Source organism: Aotus nancymaae, unplaced genomic scaffold (genome assembly GCF_030222135.1).
Source record: "Aotus nancymaae isolate 86718 unplaced genomic scaffold, 86718_ANA_hifiasm-v0.15.2.pri h1tg000036l, whole genome shotgun sequence".
Lineage (NCBI taxonomy): Eukaryota > Metazoa > Chordata > Mammalia > Primates > Aotidae > Aotus > Aotus nancymaae.
The window spans coordinates 29966006-29976285 of NW_026988450.1; the positions used below are offsets into that span (position 1 = coordinate 29966006).

The 10280-nt window shown below is 45.7% G+C and overlaps 1 non-coding gene across 1 annotated transcript; it reads right to left on the reverse strand.

Annotated features, from left to right (window-relative positions):
• Nucleotides 1-9738: 9738 nt before the first annotated feature.
• LOC135278207 (U2 spliceosomal RNA) lies at nt 9739-9936 on the reverse strand. The gene has a single exon (XR_010345753.1). It is a non-coding gene; the product is annotated as a U2 spliceosomal RNA (small nuclear RNA).
• Nucleotides 9937-10280: the final 344 nt, after the last annotated feature.

A 10280-nucleotide genomic window follows, 5' to 3' on the forward strand; every position in this document is an offset into this window, starting at 1 on the left:
AGATTTTATGCCCTTTCGAAACTTCAGTGTCCTCATCTATCAAATGGAATAATAATAATAATAATAATTAGAATAATAATAGTTCCCGTCTTCTAAGTTTAAGAGAATTCAGTAAAATGCAAATGTCTAGAAATTGCTTAGACTAGTGCCTGGAATGCAGCGAACCCTCACAAAATGCTACGTATCAACTAGTTGGGAATCTAAGACTAGAAGTCATGCATGTCATGTCAAAATAAGTGAACATTTAGAGTTTTGTAGATACACTAACGGTTTACAGAAAAATGTAAGAGTCTGCTTACAATTTTCATTTTTTCTTTTTGGTCAACGACAGAGTTGAAACCAGATGGGATATCACACAATTACAAACCCACGAGTTTTCCTGTTACTTTAAGGTAGGTGCCTAATTTAGGAGTATGTGGGTAGAAGAAACCAAAAAAATGTTCCTTTGGATAATACCTGAAAACAGGGGTTACCAATTTGGATTTTCTAAACAAACACCAAAACAAAAGCCCTGGCTTTATCCACAGAAACAGTGCTCTTTAGGGCTTCCGAGGATTCTTTGACCTTTGCTTTAGGAAACATGGACAGCCTTACATTTGATTGGTGAATTTTCTGCTGGTGCTTTTTTTTTTTTTTTTCTTACCCTGTTCCCTGCCTGAAAGCTAAACCTATTTATGGTGAGCGCTGTTTTTTCAATTAGGTTTATTTTCATTTTCCCATAGGCCATGTTAGCTGAGAACTTCCAAAAGTTTATTTTTCTTCTCTTTGCTTTTTATAATGTTTTTAAAAATAAAATATGCAACACTTATCTATAGATTTTCTCTGGAAATACTTATGTCTGAAATAAGCTTTTTTTTTTCCCCACACCTTTAACACTACGTCATACGAGCTATTCAAAAATGCCTTTCTGAATGTAATTGTTGTCCATTTCTGTGGCAAACTCTTGGAGAGCAAGGATCGCGTCCGGTTGGCCAGCTTTGTGAAATGTCTTGTGCAAGCTGGCGCTTAACAAACAGTACTTAAGAATGATGATCTGTTTGTGACTCGGCTTCTCCCAAAAATTTTCAGCTGGTTATCAGAAAACACTGTTTAAAATTCCAAGCTTAGAATTAGTAATATGGTTTCCCCACAAGGTCCCAGATTTGGGGTGAGGGGTGGACTGAAAACGAAAACCCACATCACCTTTCCAGTAGTTGTGTAAAGGAAAATATTCTCTGGTGAAAGCACTTCAGGCGAAAGAGAGCCTTGCTTAGCTCGGAATTCCCTCCGGGGAGGCTCGCAGCCCGTGGGGACGAGGGTCTGTACGTCCCCGGGCGACTGAGGGCTGCTCTGCGTGAGGATGGGAAGGTGGGTGCCGCTGCCCAGGGGCCCCTTCACCGAATGAGAGAGCCCTAGGCCCGCTCCGGGGGCGCTGCTCCTCCGGGCCTGGGGTGGGCGGCAGCGGCGGCGGGACCTCGCCCCCTCCCGGACGCCCGCGCGCCCGCGCCTCCTCCCAGCGCCTGGTGTCCCACGGGCCCGCCGCGGTCCCCGCCCGCTCCGGCTCCCGCGCCTCCCTCCCCCAGGCAGCTGGGGCAGGAATTCGGCTGGAGAATCTGGCCCGGGCACCCGGCCCTGGAGGGCTGGACGGGTTCGCCCGAGGCCGCGCCCTCATCCCGGCTCCTACCCGGCTCCCCGTCCCGCGCCCCTCCCCGCTCCGGCTCCCCCACTCCTTCCCCGCTCCCGCCGGCGCTCCCCGCCTCTGCTCCTCTGGCTCCCCCTCGAGCGCTCCTTCTCCCTGCCCCCCACGCAGACCGCCGCCCCCCGGCCTTTCTTCCTGCCCCAGCTCCTCCCCTGCGCCCCTTCTCCCTCCTCCCCTCCTCTCCTCCTCCCCTCTTCCCCTCCTCCCCTTCTCCCTTCTTCCCCTCCTCCCCCGCTCCTCTTCCCGGTTTGCGGAGCTCCCACGCTGTTGCTATGGAGGCGCCCGCGGCTGTTCGCGGCCAGGCGGGAGCGGCCCTGGGGCCCCGGGGACGGAGCAGGGACTCTGACCAAGGCTCGGGCGCCTCGCCCCATAGGGGCCCAGGAACAAAGCGCGCCCTCCCCCACCCCGGGAGTGCGCTGTGAGACCCTCAGGCGTCCCGGGCCCCGAGGCTTAAGACCACCGCGAATCTGCTCGCCCCCAACCTCTGTGGGCAGGACCCCTGGGGCCGGGGTGACAGCTGCGCTCTACCGCGCTACCTTCCCGGCCCCCCGAAGATCACTCCCACTCACCCCATCCCGGAGGTGTCACTGGGGCCGGGGGACGGCCAGATGGCCCCATTTAACAGGACTATCCCTTTTGTTGGGGGCCGAAGCAACGTCCAGGCCAATTTACATAGGAAAATGGGGTTTGTGTCCCCAATTCAGAGCAGTGCCCCGACAGCTGGTGGCTCTGTCCTCATGTCAGGACCCCACAGCATGATGTTTAAAGTGGCTTTATGTGTGCAGATGTGTGAGTGTGAATAGCAATTGATTGGGAACCAGTAGCTACTAGGTCTGGCTTGGAGATACTAAGCGTTCACAGAGGAAAGTTTATCAGCCCGATCACCGAATAAGAGCCTCGACCGGAAAAGTCCTGTTGAAGACTTCTGATGCTCTCCTACAGACCTGTTAACTTATCACTGTATTCAGAAATCTAAAAAGCCAGATTGTTTGGGTCTGAAGAGGGCTTTGAAATCCTTACTATTTACAGCTTGGTCATTGCTTGTAAAAGTTGTGAGGCTGAACATAAAAACTGTTTAAGGAGGATTGCTAAGACTTAAAGATAATGATGAAAGATCGAATCTAATTCATTTTATTGAACTACTTTGACTCAGCTGGTTTGTGTCCAGAACGATAGCCTGTAATATGCTGAAAGTTATCATTTGTTTAGTTTGGAATCAGTAGCTTAAACATGTGTACTTAAATTGCAGAAGTTAGAACAGGGAGGAACTTTCTTATTTTATTAGTGAAGAATTCGAGGCTCAGAGAAGTTAAGTGATTTTCCCAAGATCACACAACTCTGTGAAATATGTTCTCAACTGTTCAAATCTATAACAGATAGAGGACACTTGAAAAGACAGTAGTTTTAGAAGCCCTTGAAAATACCTCCATCAGGAAGCTCTGGATCTGCAAGGGGTGGGGATTTTGAATTAAAAAAAAAAAAAAAAAAAAAGCAGCAGCCACTCTCGCACCTTCCCCCAGTACGCTGGAGCCACCAACAGGTAACTCCCTAGAAGACAAGGGATCCAGAAGAATTTTTTTCCTGCACCTTTATTCGTTTATCATCTTTGGCTGAGACTGTATTGGAACCAATTCTAGTGACTAAAATTTTCTAGAACTCTGCACTAAGATTTGTGACATTGTTTCCATGGAAGCAATCATTTTGTAACAAAGATGGAAAGTATAATATATGTTTAGGATTTGTAGAAAACAGGAAATTGAAGCTGGGTTGGGACCCTTTTAGTCTCCAGTTTTAGGTAGGAGGACACAATGACTATTATGGAACCTGCATTCACCTTACCAGAGGGTAGGGTAGTTAATTTGGAAAGGCTTTTTTGTTTGTTTGTTTTTTAGACAGGGTCTCCCTCTGTCACCCAGGCAAGAGTGCAAAGGTGGGATCAGAGCTCATTACAGCCTTGAATTCCTGGACTCAAGTGATCGTCTTGCCTCAGCCTCCCAAGTAACTGGCACTACAGGTGCTCACCACCACACTGGCTTACTTGGGAAGGGATTGGAGCTCCCCAGAACAACAACACTATCTATCTTTACGGTAATTTAAAAGAGTCTTTGAAAGATGGTCTCTTTACATCAAGCAATGTAAGAGATGTAAGAAGGAAGCACTCTATTGTCTAAACTTCCCAATAGATTTCTATTGGCTAAACCCCCTGCCTTTAAACCCTAAATGAGTTTATAATAATTTTGGAAAGACTGCCTCTCAGGAAGCTTTTAATTGAGCTGTAGTGACCACAGGATGCCACATGAGGAAGAGAATATTTGAGTTTACACACTGCACTTCAAAAATGAGGAAGAACAGAGATGTGTAGCTGGATTGGAACTGGAGAAGGGTGTTGATTTCTGCTCTGCTTCTCACACCAGAACACATTAGCAATTTTTTTTCCTCATATTTGTTTGGGTCCATGTAGTACCTGGATGAGAGTACCAAATACATAATGGAGATGCCAGGTAATCAACATAAGAAACTCTCAATCATTGGAAAGAGAGGGATCTTTAGAGTCACTAATAAAGTGTTGTATTTTTTAAATAACTGTATACAAGGAAAGTATTTGAAATTGACCCCAGCATCACCACTACCACACAGTACCCTCCATCCCCTTCACTGCCTTTTTTTTTTTAAAGCAATGTGGCCGGGCATGGTGTCTCACACCTGTAATCCCAGCACTTTGGGAGGCTGAGGCAGGTGGATCACCCAAGGTCAGGAGTTCGAGACCAGCCTGGTCAGCATGGTGAAACCCCGTCTCTACTAAAAATACAAAATAGCTGAGTGTGGTGTCACACGCCTGTAATCTCAACTACTCAGGAGGCTGAGGAAGAAGAATCGCTTGAACCGGAAGGTGGAGGTTGCATTGAGCCGAGATTGTGCCACTGCACTCCAGCCTGCATGATGGGAGCGAGACTCCATCTCAAAAAAAAAAAAAAAAAAAAAGCACTTGTATTGGTTAACTACCAAGGTGTAAACTCGACCTCACACAATGACCATTTATTATTTTAGCTCGTGCATCTGGGGTCCACTTTAGGTCTACAGATCTAGCCTGGGCACATTGGGTGGCTCCGGTGATGTTGGCTGGGCTCATATGTGCATCCGAGAGTCTCCTGGGGCTCTGAGTGGGACTGAGGAAGCTTCGATGAAGAAGCTCTGCTCCGTATCTCTTATCTCATTGGACCAGCAGACCAGCCTGGGCATGTTCTTACAGCAATGGCAGAACAGCAAGAAAGGCCTTGGAATCATGAGAGCCTCTTGTTTCTCTAGAATAAATAGTCAGGAGCAGGCATGCTGTAATTTCTACCTCATTCTGTTGGTGAAAGCAGGTCACAGGCTCAAAGTCGACGGAAAGGGGAAAAAGCCCCACTCACTGCAGAAAACACAACAAAGAGAATGGAGAGAAGGAGAATGAAGAGTTAGGGTTATTAATGCAATCAACCGCAGCACTTGCCGTCTAACTTACACATTTTGCCTGTGTTTGTTCTCCTGCTGCTAGAATCTAAACTTCCTATTGGCAGGGACTTTTGAGGATATTGCTATATCCCCAACACCCAGAACAGTAGCACGTTATAGATGTTTAATAAATATTGAATGAATCAGTTAGGAGGATTACATTAATTATTTTGGCTTATGCAGGAAACCAACACTCCTTAAGATGGAATGTAAGTTTGTTAGTGTTAGTTTATCCTAAATCGATGGTATAAATCTTTTTTTTGTTTTGTTTTTTGGAGACAGAGTCTCACTCTGTTGCCCAGGCTGGAGTGCAGTGGCACAATCTTGGGTCACTGCATCCTCTGATTCCTGGGTTCAAGTGATTCTCTTGTTTCAGCCTACCAAGTAGCTGCGATTACAGGCATGCGCCACCATGCCTGGCTAAATTTTACATTAAATACTTTTAGTAGAGATGGGATTTTACCATGTTAGCCAGCTGGTCTCGAACTTCTGGCCTCAAGTGATCTGCCTGCCTCGGCTTCCCAAAGTGCTGGGATTACAGGCATGAGCCACTGTGCCTGGGTGATGGTATATATTTCTGATTTAAAGATTATTACCCATATTTGTAGAAAGTGCTGGCTGTTTAGAATAAACATTTCTTAAACTTAAAACAAATCTAGATTTCAAAGTGGTTTAACATTTCCCTAGAACATATAAACAGGTACTATATAAAAGTAGATTGGTTTGATGGGCAGAAAATTAGAAGTCAGGAGAGGGGGAATTTTACTCATATTTTGGCAGAGAACATATTGCTTCTTCCTATATGGAAATAATACTAATATAATCTCAAGCTTTCTGAATTTGAATCTGAAACATTCTCAAGACTTTTTGGATTTGAGCTATTCCAACAGGTGAGGGATACAGGATATTACTCACCCAAATAACTTTTTTTAGGCTTTTTGGGTCCACAGAAATTCATTTATTTCTGTCCTCTCTCTGTCCCACTTTACCTAATCCAGAAGACAGCTCAGAGGAGTTTTCTTCAGGTCGTGCTTTCAAAGGGAATTCCTATGCAATGGATGTTTTTTTAAATTCCCTTGGAATTTGAATTTGTGCTGCCATTTTTTGACTGTGACAGATGATGAGGGAGGAGATGAAGTAGGCGTTAATGCTCCATTACATAAAGGGGAGCTTTGTGTATGTCCATACTTAGCAACAGGCTAATTTGGGACTCCGACAAGACACCCAAGTCTTGAATGCTGGAGTATCTGAAGTTTCAGCATGCCAAGTGACTAACTCCTCAGCTGGGCATCTCTTACACCTGAAAGCTGGGTTCCACGTGGTTATATGATTTTGGATAAAAGGGGAACCTGGAAAGTTAGGGGCCTGGACACACCCTGAATTCTAGTCCTTTCTCTCTCTGCAGGCTACTGAATAGAGTCCCCACAAACAATGAGTATTGCAAGTTATACATTTAAAAGGTTGTAAACATTTCTCAGAAAGGTTTCATTTACCAATTTACATGAACATACTTGCCCTATTGTTATTAAGACCCCCCCAAAGAGTTTAATTCATTTATTTTAACTTTAGTCTTTTGGGCTGGGGGTTTGGAGAGGGTCTTTGGTTCATTCGTTCAGCAATCATTCATTGAGGGTCTACTGGGTGCACCAAGTGCAATTAGATGAAGCACTTTGCCCTAAGACACTCACAAGTGCCTTAAGATTTAAAAGTCAAGGGGCAATTTCAGCACAGGTGGATAAAGGCTAGACTGGAAAAAGGGTGCTGTGAGAGTTCAGAGGGAGAGGTGCCTAGGGACATCACGGGAAGCAAGGAAAGTAAACTAACATTAGTCATTGTTTGATGCCTTCCAATGTGCAGAAGTCCTTTTATATTCTTTCTCTCCTCTCATCCTGACACTAGCCCTCCCTGCAAGCTAGGGCAAGGTATCCTTCCTATGACCCTAATATTCCTGTGTTAGGCTGAAGGGTATACAGCCTCAACGCTCTACACTTTGTAAGGGATTTAACCTGCATTCACACCTGGGTCTGTTGTCAGAAAGGAGCCTGGTGGATCTTGGGCAGAACAGCTCCTGGGCTCTGGAGCTGGTGTCAAGGAGGCGCCTACCTGCAGTGTCAGGATGAAGGTAGGTGGAGCCAGACAGGAGATGCTTGAGGCCTGTGTTATAGTGAACCCCAAGTTTCTCTTCAAAGAATCAGTATGTCAGTATGCTCAGCTCTTTTATTCTTTAATTCTCTATTTTAAAGTTTAACTTCCTTGTAATTCCAGTAAACAACCTTCTCCACCAGTTTTAATCAGTAGTTCACATCTGTTTCCCTGGCCCCCCGGCTGCATCCTGATTCATCCCTGACACCTGCTCCAGTCACCTTCTTTGACCTAGGTCACCCCTGGCTACCTGCTCTGACCCGCTCGTAACTGTCTTTCCTGCCAAAACACCCACCCTTCCACTCCAGGTCAGACCCCTGCTCTTTTTAAAATAGCCAATCGGGATTAGTCTAGCTTGTGCAGTATAACCCTAGCCAATAGGGGAATGCCACAGCAGGAGGGACGACCCCTGTCAGGCATAAGTACCCCTTCCCCCCTTGTCCAAGCATGCGGCCACCATTGCTCCATCTGTACACCGCACTCTTCTATAGAAGTAAACTGCCTTGCTGAAAGGATTTATCTTCGAGTCCTATTTCTTTTGCGGCATTGAAATTTTACTTGTAACACCAGGGAAGAATAAGCCAATCAGGACAGAGGTTTAGGATTGGCTGCAAAATTTGTTCTCTGAACAACAAACAAACAACAGTAAAGGGAAACCAAAGGAGAGAGAAAGAAGAAAGACAATAGGGCCTATTGAAGAGCAGAATATGCCAGTTAGGTCAAACTGAAAACTCAGGAAAAGGCAAACAGGAGCAAATTATTCATCACCCCAATTCTCGTTAGCAAACTGGAGATATCTTTCTAATGGAGCAGGTGTGAGGATAAGAGGCAATAACATTAAAGCCTGTGTGGTAATGTCATCTCAGATGCTCAGGAACTGTGACAACTGCTAAATGTAGATATGGCTGTTTCACTACACACAATAGAAAGTAAAAAAGACTTCTTTTTTTGGGATCAAATTCCAAGGTATGTGTATTCTTTGGGTCATGGAAATGAAATTTTGAATATGGCAGCATTTCTCTTCTCAGTTATGTGTGAGTCCCCTGGTCCCACAAGGTTATGTAAGGCCTACAAAGCAGGTACCTACAAAATTAGGATGACAGATTCAATTCCCAAAGTAAGTGATTTTACCATCTCCTGAGTGTAAGGTTTGTTCTTGGGTTCTTGCCAAGTTTAAAAAGAAAGAAACTGAGGCCAACACAAGAAGATCCAATATGAAGGGATTTATTCAGGCTCCCAGGCGAGGTTCTGCGGTCCGACAGAAGGGGCCGGAGAAGTCACACGGACTCCTCTCAGACATGGGGTTTTATAGGGAGTGAAGGAGCTCGATTGGTTGTGGGAGAGCAGGACTACTATTGGATAAGGTTACAAGCCTTTGTTTGCATACAGGACTTGGCTGCTATTGGTTAGAATTACTCGGCTGCTATTGGCTAGAAAGACTCAGCTGCTATTGATTAGAATCACAAGACCCTGCTTGCATACTGGGTTCTTTAAGGGAAAGCCAGGCTGTGCAAGAAGGGGAAAAGGGAACAACCCAAGCATGTCCGAGCTTTCGGAAAAAAGGGGGGCGGGGATGTGTGTCCGAGCTCCCAGTGAGGCAACCGGCCTTACACTAAGTATAGCAAGAGCTGTAGCTGAACTCAGACTCTGGTTCAGAGTTTGCTGTGTGCACACCTCATGGGGGTCGAACATTGATTCGAATGGGTGCCTTTGGTGATCCTCAAGGCTATCCACAAACATTCTGGTTCTTTCCTTCCAAGTGTGTGGTAGGATTTTACTTTTTGTCCCCTTAAGGCTAGGCATACCCATGGGATATCCTTTGGCTGATGAAATGTGTTTATAAGTGATTTGTGTCACGTGTAAGCAGCCTTTAGTTAGGAGCACGGCCACAGAATCCATGGAGCATTTTTTGTTTTAAGACGGAGTCTCACTCTGTCATCTAGGCTGGAGTGCAGCAGCGTGATCTTGGCTCACTGCAACCTCTGCCTCCCGGGTTCAAGTGATTCTCCTGCCTCAGCCTCCCAAGTAGCTGGGACTACATGCATGTGCCACCATGCCCCGCTAATTTTTGTATTTTTAGTAGAGACAAGGTTTCACTATGTTGGCCAGGCTGGTCTCGAACTGCTGACCTCGAGTGATTTGATCTGCCCGCCTTGGCTTCCCAAAGTGTTGAGATGACAGGCATGAGCCACCACGTGCAGCCCACCATGGAGCATTTGGAGATGGAGGCTCTGTCAGTTTGGCTTCCTGGATGACTCAGATGGGCAGAGATCCCCTTGCACCTGCATCACACACATAGCAGACACAAGAAATAAATCTTTTGCTGTGCTTCACTGCTATGATTTCCAATTGTTTCTGCTGAATATTTTGGCCTATTTTGACTGATACATTCGATATTCTAGAGCCTTTTTTTTTTTTTTTTGTGGGAGGAGTGTACCGTTTCTGGAGGTACTGCAATATCACAATACCCGGTTGATGCATGGGGTGGACAGAGCAAGCTCCTTATCCCATCTCCCTGCTGCAGACATCCATTTAGTATATTGTGCTTAGATAGAAACATATCAGATACTCACTGATAAGAATAGATACTGTACTTGATCTTAGCCAAAAGGCCAAGAAGCGATGAGGCTTTTTATTTTTATTTTTGAGATGAAGTTTTGCTCTTGTTGCCCAGGCTGGAACTGCAACCTCTGCCTCCCAGGTTCAAGCTGGGATTACTCCTGCCTCAGCCTCCCAAGTAGATGGGATTACAGGCATGTGCCACCACACTTGGCTAATTTTTTGTATTTTTAGTAGAAACGAGGTTTCACCACGTTAGCCAGGCTGGTCTTGACCTCCTGACCTCAGATGATCCACCTGCCTTGGCCTCCCGAAGTGCTGGGATAACAGGCATGAGCCACTTTGCCTGGCTGAGCCTTTTTTTTTTTTTTTTAAACTTAAGGAGGAGAAAGTTTTTGTTAGTTTCTCT